This window comes from Equus przewalskii, chromosome 1, assembly GCF_037783145.1.
Source record: "Equus przewalskii isolate Varuska chromosome 1, EquPr2, whole genome shotgun sequence".
NCBI classification, from domain to species: domain Eukaryota; kingdom Metazoa; phylum Chordata; class Mammalia; order Perissodactyla; family Equidae; genus Equus; species Equus przewalskii.
This window is the reverse complement of record NC_091831.1, coordinates 66,908,570-66,926,267: the sequence shown is the minus strand read 5'-3', so window position 1 is coordinate 66,926,267 and position 17,698 is coordinate 66,908,570. Positions and strand designations below refer to the sequence as shown.

Sequence of the window (17,698 nt, the reverse complement as noted above, 5' to 3'; positions counted from 1 at the left end):
AGCAACCTGAACCTTTTTCACCTGCAGTAAACAGAAAGCTTTTCCTTCACATAAAATAATGTAAATAGTGATAAATGCTGTGAATACAACCGAAGCCAATTGTGGGTGTACTGGGTTAGAGATGCTGTTCAAATCTCATCCCATTCAGAAACTCTTACTATTGATAGGAGAGGGAAAGTGGAAGAGAGAGGTTTTGCCTGATCTTTGAGGCATACACATGTGTGGAGAGAGGGGGCAGAAATGCCTGGTTTTCTGTTAAGAGGTAGGGCCATGGGAGGAAGCTGTTGCCCACTCCCCAAACTGTGCAAGTCCTCCTGATTCAGGGCAGTTCTACAGGCTCTTGTCTCTGCTTATCTGGAACTCTCTGCTCCTTATGAACACCCACCATCACCTTTGCCTGGAAATTCCTATTCATGCTTTGCATCCACAGTTTAAGTGTCACTTCCTCCAAGAAGCCTCCTCTGGTTCTCCACCTCTCCTACCCCTACCCTAAAACAAAATATTTTCACATCTTATTTTGTTGTGTTTATGGTAGTTTGTAATTAAATAATTTTGAGTAATTGTTTAGTGCCTACCTCCCCTTTGTCAGCTCCATCAGGGCAGGAACCAGATCTTTCTGATCTACCTCCATATCCCCATTGCCTAACACAGTGCCAACCACATAGAAGGGCCTCAACATTTTATTTGCCTGGGTGTAAGTGTTACAATGAAGAGACCAAACTTAACCCTTCCATTTTTTCTTTCTTTCTCGGGAAACAAAGGAAAGGGAACTTCTGCCACTCCAGTGCAGCCTGACATTCCTGAGATGCCTCAAGGCACAACTGAACATATGGTATGCACCTGGGTATGTGGAGCTTGAGGAAGAGCTTCACTCATCTTTCACCTTCTATTCTCTGGTGCTGGATGGGGTCCTCCTTTCTGTTTTTTCTGTTGTTGTTCATTTATTTAATGATTGGCCCTGAGCTAATATCTGTTCCTCGCAGCAGAACAAACAGCACACAGAGCTCCTGTCCTCCCCACCGCTCGCCCCAGGCGCCAGGCTGCCGCCTGGGGTGTAGACGCAGGGAGGGTACTGTAGGGGAGGAAGACATTTCCTCTCCCTAAATGTGGGTTCATCTGGCCGGAGAATGAATTAAATTCACATGAGACAGAATAGCAAGAGAAAATTAAACAAAGCTTTATGAGGAACCATGGCCCGGGGCCTTTCTTCCCGAAGGAAGAAAGGGCACCCAAGAAGTGGGGTGCACAAAGCGGTTATATACCCCCAAACAGGGTGTTTCACATGTGATTGAAATGTCCCTCCCACAATAGTCACAAGATTGCCCTGTCGGCACAGTGCTTGATGGACACAGCAGGTAATGGTCGGCTATCTCGGTGGTGGGCGTGGCAGGAGGCAAGTCGATTATCTGGAGCTGGGTAGTCACAGGTGAGCCCAGCAATCAGTTCCTAGCCTAAGGAAAGATGCTTAATCCTTAAAGAAATGCCAACGTTGGGAGGGGGAGGGAAGTCAGGTACAGGAGGTTACCAGACGAGCACAATAAAATGCAGATTTAAGTCCTTGCCTTTGGTATTGATTAAGAGTTTCTAGAAAGAAGGTCATCTCCTTTCTTCTTCCTGGTACAGAGAGGGAGGCACCTTTTACAGATAGAGATTTACCTTACAAATGTAAATGTGTCCTAAGAAAGGGCAAGTTCCATTCCTCAGAGCCTCCTTCCCTGTCCCAGTTTATCAAAAGCAATCAGCCTCAAATAATCCTGATGCCAAAGAGACGTATCTTGGGGTGGCCAATTTCAGGTCCCTACAGTACCCCAGGTCTGACTGAGCCAGCGCGCAGGGCCTCCTCCCAGGGAGACCCTCGGAGACACAGACCGTGCCCTGGGAAGAGCAGTCTGGGAGCGATCCAGCGGCCGCTCATCAGCAGGGCAGGCGAGAGGGTGGGAGAGTTGGGCTCGAGGGAGGCCGATGCCTGGAGCGCAGACGGTCGGGCCCAGGTGGGGCCCACCGTGCCCCAAGGGACGCAGGGAGGGGACGGTGCGGCTGCACTCCCGCACCCCATCTCACGGCCCACCCGCTCCGGCAGTCCTCGTGGGCCTCTGCCTACCCGGCGGGGACACTCAGGACCCAGGCCGCCCTCCCCCCACCCCGTGAGGGACTGTGGGGCCAGGGGCGTTGCCAGGGCCGTACGTGCTCGGGCTCCGTCCTCTTGCCCTGCGCGTCAGCCGGTGCTCCTGAGGGAAGCCGGTGGCGCCCTGGGGACAACCCGCGCCCGCCATCCCCCTACCCCGGGTGATAGCAGCGCCCCCTCGGGGGCCTGCGACCAGCAGGAAGCAGCAGCCGCCAGAACGCAAAGGAAGGCCAAGGAAGGCGAAGGTACGTGAACACGAACGGTCTGCAGCCCGGGCCGCCCGACGGGACGCGCCGCGCAGAGCGGACGCCGCGGAGCACCCCGCACGGTCCCGTCTCAGCAGACGCCGCACGCACGACGCGGGCGGGCGAGCACAGGACAGCCACTCGCCATCCACAGCTACGCGACGGTCCAGACGCGCCCCCGCCTGCGCCCCGCCGCCTCTTCCAGGGTCGCGTCCCTCCCGGCTTGCGGCCTTGAGACCCCGGATGCTACCTGCCCGCCGGGGGCGCGGGGGCTCCTGGGCTTCTCCGGAGAGACCCCGGATCCCCGTGTCCCCGAGTCCCCACTTCACTCCGGCTCCTCGTGCGGCCCCGCCCCTATGGCCGCCGCCCGCCCCTCGCCGCCCAGCCCTCTCATTCGCTCCGCCTCTGCTCCCTCAGTGCCTCCTCTCTCCACATGGCCGCTCCGCCCTCCCCTTAGGCCCTCGGCTCTTTCCCTCATTCCTCGGCCCTCCCCGCCCAACAGTGGCTCTTTCCGTGGATCCTCCACCCTGTCGTCGACGCTCGGTCCTTTCCGTAGACACTTGGCTCTCCCCTCCCCACCCGGCTCGGTAGAAGCTCTGCTCCTCAGACACTCTCGGCCCTTTCTGTCTCCCCTCGGCTCTTTCCTCCAGGACTCTGTGACTCGGACAAGCTCGGCGCTCTCGGCCAGCTGGCGGTTGTTTCCATCTCCGCCAGGGCTCTGCGATTCCCACAACCTCGGCGCACTCGGCCAGCCGTCGGTTCTTTCCGTCGCCCCCCCCCCGGCTCCCGGCCCGGATGTGTTAGTCTCGCTTCAGGCTCAGCCCGCGGGACGCGCTCGTGTGCGCTGGGCGGTGGCTGTGTCTGTTCTGAAATTGCAGCTCGCGGAGAACTGTGCGCCAGGGTAGGTGCAGCACGGTCCTGGTGAAAGTCTTGGCGTGTGGCCGGGCGGGGACAGTGGAGTGGGGCCTGGGTCAGAGATCGGCCTCAGGATCAGGGCTGTAAGCTTCATGGATACATGACAAGCAACAGGGTGGACGAGCGCCCGAGGGAGCCATTTGGGTTGAAAGGAACTCGGCCAGCACTGGTTTTCCCGAAGGGGCCTGGCCTGTGGGGTGCGCGTGCATCCGCTTTAAATGTTGACTGTGTCCCCAAGACAGGAGAGATCCGTAAGGATGGGGATGCAGCGTCCCCACATCGGCGTTTCTGAAAGGAAAACCCTCTCCCCCTAAACTCAGGATTGAGTGCCGACCCGGCTTCCTGAGACCTCCGACCCGCTGTGTTCACCGACCTGCGGTGTCAGCAAAGCTTCTGGTGACAAGTGAAGGGACATCCCTGTCATATGTGGTGGATGCCATTTGTTCTAAAACCCTATGTAGCCGCTCTGTGACCCCCTTCTTTGGTGCCCTTGCTGCCTTGGGGAGAAAGGCCCCGGGCTAGTCCCCACAGCTGCTCTATAGTAACTCACCCAGTTTTCAGTGGTAGATTAATTATGGAGTATTTGCGGTTAGGGTTAGGGCTGGCGTCAGGGATGTGGTTAGGGTAGGGGTTGGGGTCGGTGTCAGGGTTTAGGGTTTAGGCAAAGGTTTAGAGTTTAAGATGGGGTCTGGAATTAGAGGCAAGAGGTGAGAAGAGCGGGGTGAGGGTGAGAGTAAGGGTGAAGGTGAATTTACGGGTTGGGGGTTAAGGATACAAGATACGGGTTAAGGTTCGTGGTTTGGGTACAGGTTCTGGGTTGGGATTAGGATTAGGGTTAAAGGTATGGTGATGTTTGTCGTTAGGGTTAGGGAATTAGGTTTAGGGTTAGGGTTGGGGAGATAAGTTTTAGGGTTAGGGTTAGGGTTTAGGGGTTAGGATTAGGGGTAGGGTTAGGGTAAGGTTAGGGTTAGGATTAGGGTTAGGGTTAGGGGTTAGGGTGAGTGTTTAGGGTCAGGGTCAGGGCCAGGGCCAGGGTGAGGGTTCGGGCTATGGCTAAGGCTAGTGCTAGGGCTACAGTTATGGGTTAGGGGTTTGCGGTTAGTGTGGTGGGTTGGGGTTGGGGTAGGGGTAGGGTTAGGGTTGGGTTAGGGTCAGGGTCAGGGTGTGGATCAGGGTCAGGGTTAGGCTTAAGGTAAGGTTAGGGTTAGGGGTTAGGGTTAGGGTTAGCTGGGAACCTTTTTTGAAGTATAATGTGCTAGCTTCATCACCACTACCTGACCCCCGAAACAAGATTGTGTCTTAATAAATCCATCAATCTGGATTTTTTTTTTTTAAGATCTCTAGTGATTGTGATGTGCAAACCAGCTTTGAAAGTGTCTCACTTGGGGTGTTTAAAGGCAGAGGGAGAACCTTGAATCTGAAGAAATTTTATCTACAACCTTTAATCTGTTTATAGGCTCTTGTTACAGATAAAAGTGTTCTTAAGTTGTCAGGAAGGGATATTTAACATTTCATCCTTTCTCCTTCCCAGCATTTGATCCTCCAGCTCCCTTTATCACTCGTGTTTTGAACACAAGTGCGATGAAGGAAACCTTTAAAAGCCACATGGAATTGATTGTCAGCATTGTCCTGGACCCCGACACGATGCAAGCCCTAAAGAGCAACAGTATATAATCTGCTGAGTAGCACTTCCTGGGTCTTTGTTGTTCTTGTCTGTTAGTTGTGCGTTTAATGTATGTTTTTTTATCAGTTAACAAATTCATGATATATTGATTCTATACAATGGTCATATCTTTTCATGAATTATCTGAATATTTGAATAACTGTATATTGAATGTATTTTTACTGATCTCTACTCATGGGAAAATTATGTAATATCTGCTAGTTTCTTTCAATTTTACGAATCTTTATGAGCTTTACAATATTTCACTCAGTGTCTGTATTACATGGAGGGTCCAGAGGTCCATATATTGTGTTTTCTAATAATTAGAAGAACTGGATAATAATGGTGTAAAAATTAAAATTGTATATTTGCGTCCAGTAAAAGCTATATCACAAAGTAATTATTTCCTAATCAGTTAGTACTAAAACAATATATGCATTGTTTTATATTCATTAATATTATTCCTTTATACTCTTGCTTTATTAATCTTTCTTATAGTAAAGTAGGGATGAAGTTGATATATAAATAAACTATATAAAATATATCTAATGTTGCTCACTAATGTTTACCCTTCAGCTACTATAGCATTCACCAGGGACAACTAGAAAGATGAATGAAAGGATTAATGAGCCAGTTTCTATTACCCTTCTTCTGTCAAAATGATTCTATGGGTGTAAGATCAAAAGACAATAGCAAAGCATAGTCAGTAACAATATACTTCAACAGCAGTGCCTAAAAACATGTATTGTTTTATTATTTCCACATACTTTGACGTATGTTATTCTACATTAATCCCAGAACAATTTAGCCATTTTGTGGATGAAGACAGTGAGAGGCTCAAAGAGATTAAGTGACTTGCTTAAGAGCCCACAACTTGGAAGAAGCAGAGAAATGATTGAAGTCCAAGGTTTTCGAGTTCCTGATCCATTGCTTTTTTGACCGTATAATCAGAGACAGTAATCTGTACATCAGTCATTTTAGAGTCATGTAGGGCTGGAAGGGACATTAGAAAGTACCTGGTTTAAAGCATTTATTCATTTATTTATTTACCTTTTTGTCCAAAAGATTGGCCCTGAGCTAACATCTGTGCCAATCTTCCCCTGTTTTATGTGGGATGCTGCCACAGTGTGACTTGACGAGTGGTGCTAGGTCCACATCTGGGATCTGAACCTGCACACCCCGAGCCACCAAAGTGGAGTGCACAAACTTAACCACTATGCCACTGGGCTGGCCCCAAGACATTTATTTTGTAGATGAAGGTTCAAAGAGATAAAATATATTTCCTGAAGTTATAGAATAAGTTAGTGGTAGAAGAACCATTATTAAAACCCAATAGTTAATTCCCCATGTTGGCTTTTTGCCATTAAGTGTTTTCCCTGTCAATCAAAACTCCTTGCATCATAAAATATGCATCTCTTAGTAGTGGTCATTTCTGGTATTTGTATTTTAAATGACTTTTTCCCCTACTGTTTATCATTGTTTTCTGATTTTTCTCCATTTAATATAAGGGGGGAAGATTTTAATGGTTATAATACTTTAAAATAATCCACAAATGTTTAAAACTTGTTTTTGTGAAATGTAAATTCTTGTAGTATTTGAATTGATTTAGTCACTACTGGAAAGATAAAAGAAAACTATCAGGTGTGTTCTAGTGAGCTTAGAAAGCATTGCACACTAAGGACCTTTTCTTCAATTAGAGGAGGTGTTCTTCTGATGGTCACTGTGCTTGTGTTTGTATTCCAAACATTTTATTGAACTATGAAACCAGTAACCAGATTCTGAGGATTATATATACATTTTCAGAAAAGTCATTAGTATTATAAAAATATGTTGTTATGCTGATAAATTAAGAAACACTCTGTATTCTAAAGTCTTTAATACAGCACCAAAAGTAATTAACTTTACACTCTGGAAGGGCTTTTCTCAAACGAGCTTAAAGTTTCAGGGGTGACAAAGAAAGCACAAAGCTTTGAGTAGGATCTTTGTCATACTTTTAGTTTCCTTCTCTGAAATAACTCTTTTGACTCTTCCCTTGTATTTTTCACACTGGATTTTGATCATTTTTCTTCTCCTTAAACTGTAGTGAATTAAGAATATCATACTTAGTATTTTATAAAATTTTATAATGTTAGATAAATTTATATCCTGTAATACTCTTACTGTTCAGATGGTAAATGAGATCTGGAGAAATTAGGCAGTTGCCCACTGGTCATGTCGTGTGTCAGTTAATTCTAGAGGCAAGGACAGGTTAGAACGCAGGGCTTTCATCCTGTCCACACACTGCGCTGCTGCTTTCTCACTCAGCTAAGGTCTTAATAATGTTTTGAGACAAAGACAGATTTTTAACAAGCTTTTCTGTTGATAGTTTATCCTATTCCAATAAATTTTTATCTTGTTTTAGATGAGCTACTTTTGCCTCATATGAAAAAAATAGATAGCATGCTGAATGATAATCGAAAGAGACTTCTTTTGAATCTCCACTTGGATCAGTCATTCAAGGTATTTCCTTCATATGATTTATTAGCAAAACTCAGTGGCAATCATAGTCTTAAGCGTAATAGGTTGGAAAATTTATGAAAGTCATTTTCAGTTTCATAAAATTTTCAACCAACAAAAAATTTGATTTTTATTCATTGTGAGTCTGTTTAGCTTGTCTTTTTATTGTATTAAGCACATTCTTAGTGTTAATCATTTGCTTTTTTCTGCTTAAATTCATTTTTCAGGCTTTTATATTTTTCTAGTTTTCCTCCTATATAATAATTTCCAAATGTTTTCAAAAGTACTTGCTTTAAACTACTGTATTCCGACCTTGTTTTTCTTCTAAACCTTTTAAAAATTTTCTCATTTCACCTGTAATGAGAATTGGTCTAGCACAGTTGTTAACATTCCCTTTACTTGCGTGCTTTACTCAATATCTGAGCAAAAATTAATTCTCACATAATAGGGGATATGTGTATATCCGTTGATTTATCTTGGCACTACAAATTGGTTTTGGTGTTATCAGAAATATAGAACAACAATAAGCTAATGTAAACTCAGAAAAATTGTGATAGAAGCTACTTAGTAGTCAGAAAATTTCCAGCTTATTCAAAGTATAACATACAACACCTGGAATCATTTGATTATATCTAGCTTGGGAGAAGTTTTTTTATCCATTTGTATAGTTTTTTTTTTTAAATAGACTTCAGTTTTAGAGGAGTTTTAGGTTCACAGCAAAATTGAGCAGAAAGTACAGAGAGTTCCCATATACCCCGTCCCCACACATGAACAACTTTCCCCGTTATCAGCATCTCTTATGGTTCACTCTTGCTGTTGTACATTTTAAGGGTTTGGACAAATGTACAATGACATGTGTGTATCATTATGGTCTCATAGAGAGTAGTTTCATTGCCCTGAACATCCTCTGTGCTCGCCTACTCATCCCTCCCTCCCTCCTACCTTTGGCAACCACCGATCTTTTCACTATCTCCATAGTTTTATCATTTCTAGAATGTCATACAGTTGGAATCAGACAGTGTGTAGCCTTTTCAAATTGGTTTCTTTCACTTAGTAATATGCATTTAAGGTTCTGCCATGTCTTGTCTTTTCTTTTTTAGAGATTGACACCTGAGCTAACAATTGTTGCCAATCTTCTTCTTTTTTGTTTTTTTCTTCTTTTTCTCCCCAAAGCCCCCCAGTACATAGTTATACATTCTAGTTCTAGGTCCTTCTGGTTGTGCTATGTGGGACGCTGCTTCAGCATGGCCTGATGAGCGGTGCCATGTTTGCACCCAGGATCCTGGGCCGCCGAAGTGGAGTGCGCGAACTTAGCCACTTGGCCACTAGGCCAGCCCCTGCGGTGTTTTTTCATGGCTTGATGGCTCATTTCCTTTTAGCACTGAATAATATTCCATTGTCTGGATAGATAACAATGTATCTATTCTCCCACTGAAAGACATCTTGGTTGCTCCCCAATCCTGGCAATTTTATCAGGAAAGCTACTATACGCATCGTGTGCAGGCTTTTGCATGGACATGTTTTCAACTCCTTTGTGTAATTTGTATAGCTTTTTCACATCCCTATTTTATCTGAACTCCACATAAAAGTGAAACTTGACTTCATTTTTGCTAGGTGACCCCAAGCTCTTCTGGTAGTCCTGTATTCTTCACTGACATGCACTTGCTGAGAAAAAAGTCAGAAGCTAGTAAGAAGCCCAGTACTAAGAATTTGGTCTACTGATTCCCAGTCCAGTATTTTCTGCTTAACTGCTGTCTTCAAACGAAACAGCCCTTTGGGAAATGTCATGTTTTCTTCAGACAATAGGATGTTGTTAGATGGGTGTTTTCTAAAAATTTTCTAAATCTTAAAAATGACCAGTTTGGGCTAACTGTTTTTAGAATGTCAAACCAGTTCTCTGGTAACTTGTATTAAAATAAAGCCACCACTTGGAATTTAATGGACTCAGTAGATATTTAAAACTTATGCAATAGTTTATGATGAAAACTGAAAAATTAGTTTTCATGTTATTTCACAGAAAAAATTTCTAATTTTGAAATTATACTTATTAATTTTGATAATTTTTATTTATAGTAACTTGCATTTCAAAGCCAAAATATACATTATTGAAAGTTAGAATGATTTGATGTAAAATATTACAAACAGTATATTAGAAAAGATTTTCTATTTTTTGGAAATGATTAGCACCATTTTCCATGATGATCTTGGTAATTTTAGCAATCCTAAAGCCTTTTGAAGTTCTGTTTTCATTTGAAATCCATGTACTCCCAGTCGTCTTGTGCTTATTAGAAAGATTATTTAAATATTCTCTTTTCATCTCCATTGACCTGGTGTTCATTATTTCCAAATCTGGAATCCTTATTTTGTCTTTAAGTTCCATTTGTTGTAAATAGTAATTCAGGGTCCAAAAGTTTTCAAACCTGGGCATGTTTTATATGGAAAGCACCAAACTATGTAATAAAAGCACAAACAATTTAAGAAAGAGAAGGAAGCTAGAAATTAATGATAGCTCACTCTGGAGGAAATGCCAAAGATCCCATTATTTCTATTTGATGAAACTTAAACTTCGTTCCCTCCTACACTTATATCTAAAAAACATTAGACTATCTGTTAAAAAATGTCCTGTTTCAGGGGTCACAATGCCAGGTGCTTAGGCACGCAAACAGAATTTGGAAGAGAGTGGCCTTGAAGGTTGTAACTGTTTATAAAACAATTGAGCTTATTGAATGAGAACTATGTTCTGAATAATAAATATAAGAGAAAAAATATATAATGGGAGCACTTGAACCTGTTTAGTGTCAAAATAATAAATGATACTGGTAACTCACTTTAATTTTTTAAAACAATATTTAAATTAGTTAGATTTAGCTACAAATATTATTTAGTTAGTGTTTGTAGCTTTTTATTGCAAGATGATTTGCCAAGTAGGTTAGGGCATAAATATGCCTGTGGGTTTTAAAGAATGGACTGGAATTGGTTCTGCCACATGACCACTAAATTATCACTAAATTATCACTAAATTATCATGCTTTTCCTGTGGTCAGTGAAGCAAGAGAAGTGATAAAGCCAGAGAAGCATCTTGTTTTCCTCTGTTCTCATCCTGGGTCAGATGAATTCTTCATAGCAGGGCTTGGCCAAGTTTCAGGGTGTTAACAGTGGTTTAATTGGTAGAGCTTTGAAGAAACTTACATGTGTCCCTCTTTCTCCTATCATGAAACCAGAGAGGCATGACTCGAAAGAACTCTCTGCCTCATTCGGGAGTCCCCACAGTGTCACAGGCTGTTGCTTAAAGCAGGTCATGAGGTTGGCCCAGATTCAAGGGCTGGGGAAATAGATTCCACATCTTGATGGGAGGAGCTGCAAAGAATTTGTGGCCATGTTTAAAACACCCACATGTGTATGTATATGTACGTGTATATTGTATTTATTTACCACATCCATCAATCCCCTACACATATATTTGTGTGTGTATATGTACACATATGTATATATTTCCATATTTTTTAAAATAAATTTTGAGTGGCTAGAAATAGTTTAGATTATTTTTCTTCTGATGTGAATTATTTTTGCTTTATTTTAAAGAGTGCTTTGGAAAATTTTCCTGAACTAACAACAATTACTCAAGACTCTAAAGCAAAAAGTGGGGGATCTGCCATTTCTAAAATCAAAATGAATGGCAGAGCTTATAATAAGAAAACTCTAAGGACTTCTAAGACAACCACTAAATTTGCACAAGTGAGTATATATTGATTGTTGTAATTATACCTTTTCCAGTTGTTAATATAATTCCTACTTAAAACATTGAAATAAGCAAGCAGTTTACCATGTTGTTAATTGTGAAGTTTTTTCAGGTAGAAATGAGCAGCTCTGGCCTAAGGAAGAGGGACTTGGTGTTAGTCTTTGTCTCCAGTGCCTAGCACAGTATCTGGCAGACAGTGGGTGCTCACACATTTTTTAAATAGACTGGTAAGCAAGGAATCATCCTGTGCCTGCATTTGTATTTTTTTCTATAGTTTTTTTGTCATTGGATGCAAATGCAGACAGAGAAGTGAGTGTGCACACTTCCCATAGGATTCAGTGTGGATTCCATCTGCAAAATTATTAAAATTGGAATCCATTCAATTTCAAACATGGTCTAAATTACTGCTTTTTCAGAAAACAGCTTAGCAACATATCAAGTCCACATCAAAGATGTATTCTGTATAAACATATTTACAAATGCATAAAAGCATGCATTTGCTCATTGCAGAATTGTAAGAGCAGTTCAGTTATGTATCATCACTGTGAGACTAGATAAATAAAGAGCCATTCAGATAATGTAATGCTATGGACTTTTCAAAAAGAAGAGGTAGATTCATTTGTTCTTTCACTAAAATTTTTGAATGCCCGTGGTGTGCCAAATACAGTTCTAAGTACCACAAATAAACGGTGAAAAATGGTCAAAAATCCCTGCCCTCATATAATTTATATTGGGGGGCATATGTAATAAAGAGAAAGATATCCAAGTTTTAGTTACGTGAAAAACTAGTTATAAAAAAGAAAGTTGCAGAACAATATGTATAGTATGATTCCCTTCTCTTTACAAAATTAGTGTGGTTAATATATGTGTGGGGGGACATGGAAGAATGCGTAACTGTAATGCTGTTAACCTCGTTTATCTCTGAATCAAGAGATTATAGGATTCTTTTGCTTTATAAGTCATATGTTTACTGTGTAAATTTTTGTATAATGTTTCATTTTTTGGAATAGTGTATATTTATATTCAGGAAAAAGAATGAAGATTTTAAAATACAATTTAAATTCTTTTTTTGAATAAGCTCCTTGTTGATATTAATACAGGGTAATGCCTAGCCATAGAAATCATTTTTAAGATTTCCATTGAGACTTTTGGTCTAGTACTTTTGTAAAAGTATTGTTAGCTCAGATTGCTCCATGAAATAAATATATCTGTAAACTCTTTTGTTTTTATAGGAGTTTGCTGTTGATCCAGAGAAAATACAGTTGTATTCTTTATATCATTCACTACATCATTATAAATATCTTGTTTATCTCATATGTAAAGAGGTAAGTATTTTTCACTTATTTTAAAAAAGAAATGTGTGTTTTTCCAAATTTTAAGGAGACTGTAGGTATAGTACTTTTTAATGTTTTAAAGGCAATTGTTAGAAAATGTGTCTATATTCTCCTGTAAATAGTAACAAGACGACTTATTGTTCGGAGTCTCTGTCGTGTGTTGTGCTCAGTGCTCAGAGTAATCTGAGGCTCATCGCCTCTCACAGAAACTGTAAGTGGTAATGTTTTTAAGCTGTTAGAGCTTGCTGTACATTGCCATGATAATTGGTCCTTTGCTGCATGTTCTCTCATAATGTATAATGATTCTGCTGTAATTTGCTTCAGTCACTGCTGTCTTCTTTTCACTAGCATGGCCTTATCCCACTTAATTGCAGAGAAATAGGGCATGAAGAAATGATAATTAAAATTTAATGTTAACTATTAAATACCATAATTTGAGTTGCTCAGAAGTTATGTATGACAATAATACCGTTTTTGGATTGGATATAAGGATTAATTTGCTTAGAGGTTAAATGACTATAGACATTACTACCTTTTTTGACCAGCACTATCAATTTTTTAATCAAAAAGGGTGAAGTTGGCTCAAGGCTGTACCTGATATGTTTGATCATGGTTTAGTGTGGAAGGTTGTTCATAAATCTAAAGTCTAGCAAAGGAGAAAGTAAAGATGGTCATGTAAAATATGGTGACTGCTGTTACAGTGCTTCAAAATGCAGAATTGACCCCCAAATTTGCCTTTCAGCTTTTAACAAAATTGAAAGGAATTGAGAAAGTTTGAACCACTTTTCCTAGCCTTCCTCCCTGCCCCCATGGAGCCAAAAATGATAGTATTAAACTTAACCCAAATTTATTTGAAATAATCCTTTTCCATGGATAGATTTTTCCCAAAAAAGATTCCTACTTGTAGGTGACTTAATCTCTTTTCATTCAGAATATAGAAACAGTAAGCCCTTGTGAAGAGCTTATAAAGTGATAAGTATAAGCTAATGTGCCAATTCTCTTTATTTTAGATTTCTTCTGTGCAGAAAAGAAATGAAGATTTAGGACAGGAAGAAATTGTTCAACTTTGTATGAAAAATGTGAAATGGGTGGAAGACCTATTTGAAAAATTTGGAGAACTTCTAAATCATGTTCAGCAGAAATGTTCCTAAAAATTTCCACAAAAGTGCCATCTATTTTGTAGCACTAATGAGATGGCAGAGAGGGGTGATCAAAGAGGGTCTAAGGCCTCAGATAATCGAATATCAAGCAGTGGTCTCCTGCAGGCCCACCTGCTCCGATCAGGGAACTGGCATCGGGACCTCTGCTGAAGGACAGTGGTGCTGCCAAGGCATTCAGTCCTTTGGAAGTGGACCTAAATCCCATGACATGTGTATCCTAATGAATGATTTTTCTATTTTGTAAACCATTGGGTAACTGAGTTTTATATTCAGAAATGTTTTTTGACAAATGATGAAGCAGGCACTAAATACAATTTTTCTTTATTGCTAGAGAGATAACACTTAAGTAACTTGATAATTTTTTCCTGACTCTGACTAAACACCAGGATGAAAGAAAGGGGGCAGAAAGCCTATGTTTGCATTCATGTCTGGCCACGAAATGGAAAGTATTGTACGTTATGAAAACAGATCTGGTGTGATGTGACATTTTGTACGAGAATATCAACAGTTTAAAATATGAAATTCAGAAACTGCATTCTGCTTTACGAACTCCTATTACTCTTAACATGTTCAGGAAACTGGATGTGGAATTGGTGCAATTCTATGACTGCTTTTCGTGTCAAATTATGTTGTGATAAAAAAACAATGACATACTATTTTCCCTATCTCAAAGAAAAGTATTTTCCTTTATACATTTTTTCCTTTGGAAAAATTTTCAGTCGTACATTTTATTTTACTAATAGTTGTATTTTTCAGAAGGAAAGTGTTGTGGTTATAATTATGTTTGATGTATCTGTACTGCACTTTTCATTATTTTCAGTAAATCTTATTTAGATATATATTGAATTTCTATTGTGAATTCTATCTTGAGGTAACCATTTTTGTTTATACAGATTTCCTTCAGCGTTATCCAGAATATGCATTTAGTACTAGAATTAGTTTAGCTTTATAAATGGGATTGTGTTAGACACTGCAGTCATTTCCTGATTCATGAAAATAAATTTCTTACTAAATTAGCACTTGATTAACTGATTTATCAAAATAAAAATCTAACCACATTATACATTTTGAAGAATAAACGTTTAGTAGTCTTCATGCAGTGTTAAACACATCTTACCTAACTGAGAACTGGAAGTGATGGAGCTCTCCTTTGGGTGCCTTTCCAACCTTTAGATGTATATTGTAGCCTTCTTTAGTTCGATAGTTAGTGTTTTGAGTCATTTGGCTGAGACAGTGAACGTATTAGGTTCAACATGACCTTGTATTTTATTTATGTTTGCCAACAGGATGCCTTATTTGTTTGAGAAAAAGATTTACTAGTGTCCTTCTAAATGATCTCCTTTTTTAGGATTCTAAAGATGTTGTTAATCATCCTACTTGTTTATTTTCCCACCATTTAGTGCCTTAAGTCCTATCCAGAAAGCAGTGTTACTGCTTAATGCCCAAATAAGACATGCGTATGTGGATATTGCTGTTGTCTTGATTTTGAGTTAATAGGTCAACTTCTAATAGCTAAAACCTCAGTAAACTGGCAAAGAATTGAAGGTAACACGTGACTCAATTTGAGAATGAACCCTTGTGGCATTGGGTGAAAAATCAGTTTTTGAGGTAAACTTAACATATTTGTTTCTGATGGTTATCTTTTTAAGAGCAATAATCCTTAATCCAACAATCCTTGCACCTGCCTTTAGACAGGATACTCAATAATAGCAGTTTCTCTCAAGGGTTAAATGTTCGATTTCTGAAAGTTTAAAACAAAAAAACCGTTTAAGCAGCTTATTTGGAAAACAAAAGTAACTTATTTGATTCATTTTGCCTAACTCAAGTGAGAGAATATCAGCAATGAGCATCCAATTAATTTTGCTAAATGGAGAAGAGTAGGAAGCAGCCGTATTTCTTTCTGATATTGACTCTGGCTAGAATTGGTTGCTTTCATTTCCAAAGTGCACAGCAGATACTGCATCTCCTAATGTAGTGTTACAAGTCTTTATGTTACTCCCCCAGCTTACTTTCCTGAATCATTGTTGGTTTAAATATTTTAAAAAGTCGTCTTGCATTTAGGGTAACTCTTGAAGTACCTGTTTGAAACCACTAGCCACATTTTCTTCATGATAAGACCCTTAGGAAATAGAGATGTTTCTTGTAGAAAATAACCCATTTCCTTTTCAACTACAGTTGCCCTCCAACTGTTTGCAGTTGAATTCATTTTAGTAAAACAAGTGTTTTTGTGATATCAGAGGCCAAGTCTATAGGACTGCCTGGAGGAGACCTGGTTGTAACTTTGCACCATCCTCTGTCATGTGATCCACATAGCATAAACAGACATCAAACTCCAGGCCTTAGAGAAAAGTGGGACACTTATGACAGCTATACATCAGTCTGTCCTTGGGGGTGATGTCAAATACCTAGGCTGGTTAGCCTTCACAGTCCTTGCCAGGCAGTTTGAGATTTATAATAGAAATAACTTTAGGTGGTGGATTGAGTCAAAGAGGTAAAGCACATGTTGCACAACCCAGGAAAACATTTTTAAGAAAGATTTGATTTTCCTGCCTTCTGATATCTGAAAATGATTTTGTATAAAAAATCATTTTGTGTTGGTGTTTATTTCTAGTTCACATTACTGTTTGGAGAAGCAAGCAGGCTCCTGCTTTTCATTTGCATGATGGCCAGTTTCCACTACTTGAGCCTCTGTTGAAGTCATAAATTTATAATGATTTATGAATTATAGTAGTTCAACAATAGAAACTGTCCATTTTTCTATTACACTTTCAAATAGAAAACATTGGTAAGATGGGAAAACTTTAATTATAATGGCTTAAAAAATGTTCAGATTATCTTTAAATTTCTTTAAATTTCTAAAATTTAAAACTCATAGATGATTCATACATTATTACTGTTTTCAAAGCTTTCATCACATTTTTTAAAGCCTTACTTTCCTTTTAATATGTATATTTATTTTCTTTAAAGCAGCTATTTCCCAGCCTGTGACTTTGGAGATATATCCATAAACCAATACAGCAGCAGGGTTATTGAGTCAGCTTTGGGTCTCAAGAGTTGCTTCAGATGTACACGTTTGTGAATTTTATTGTATTTGTAGAATACAGTTTTTGTTTAAAGACATAGTTCCATCTGTTTCTCAAGACTGCTTTTCAGATAGAGTGAAATATCCCAGGATGACTGCTTCTAATTGTGTCAGTTGCACTTGACACATAACTGCACAAATAAACAATGTACGCTTTTGGTTGTGCATTAACTTACATGTACAACCTTTGGCATCTGTGTTCACAAATGCATGTTTTTGCAAATCACCTTTCTTTATAAATGACAATAATTGAAGTTAAGGACACAAAGAAACTTGCATTTGTAGTCCAGAATTTTAAGTGGTCCATAATACGATGTATGGAAATTGGAAATGTGAAGGACAGTTTTGTATATTTATTACTAACTCAGATGATTAAAATGAAAACAATTTTTTAAACAACAAAATCACAATGTTTTGGGGTTTGGCTTTTTTTTAAGAATTGAAAACTATTACCCAAAAGCATCGTCATGTTATAGATTCCTCACATAACACTCATCATCTCACAGGGTCCTAAACCAGTTACTAGATATGAGTGCTATAGGGCCCACCCATCTTTTTCTCAAATGGTTGTGTCAACATTTGATGAAATATACAGCCTCAGCTGACAATAACAGAAAATACTTGAGTTTCTATGTTAAGATACAACTCTTTTAGCCCTTTTCCACCCATAAAGAGGTATAAATCCACTGTCACTTTACTAATTTTTATTTGAAAATACAGACAATCCTCCACTTTAAACGGTTTGACTTACAAGTTTTCCTCTTTATGATGGTGTGAAAGCGATACACCTTCAGTAGAAATGGTGCTCAGAAGTTTGAATGTTGATCTTTTTCCAGGCCAACGGGATGTGCACGATCCTGCCTCGCGATGCTGGCAGTGCAGGGAGCCTCAGCTCTCAGTCCCTCCGGCGATCACGAGGGTGGACAGCCGAGACGCTGC

The 17,698-nt window shown here is 40.0% G+C and overlaps 1 long non-coding RNA gene across 26 annotated transcripts in view; it reads left to right on the top strand.

Annotated features, from left to right (window-relative positions):
• Positions 1 to 17,163, top strand: part of LOC103545054 (uncharacterized) — a 33,940-nt gene extending 16,777 nt beyond the window's left edge. For 7 of the 26 annotated variants that reach the window (XR_011538458.1, XR_011538462.1, XR_011538437.1 and 4 more), the window contains 7 exons: positions 762 to 832; positions 3,021 to 3,271; positions 4,817 to 5,018; positions 7,350 to 7,447; positions 11,027 to 11,179; positions 12,416 to 12,508; positions 13,528 to 17,163. This is a non-coding gene — a long non-coding RNA (uncharacterized lncRNA). Of the gene's footprint in view, positions 1 to 761; positions 833 to 2,321; positions 3,272 to 4,816; positions 5,019 to 7,349; positions 7,448 to 11,026; positions 11,180 to 12,415; positions 12,509 to 12,639; positions 12,729 to 13,527 lie in introns of all 26 variants that reach the window. The other 19 variants (XR_011538434.1, XR_011538432.1, XR_011538433.1 and 16 more) reach the window with 10 other exon arrangements.
• The last annotated feature ends 535 nt before the right edge of the window (positions 17,164 to 17,698 follow it).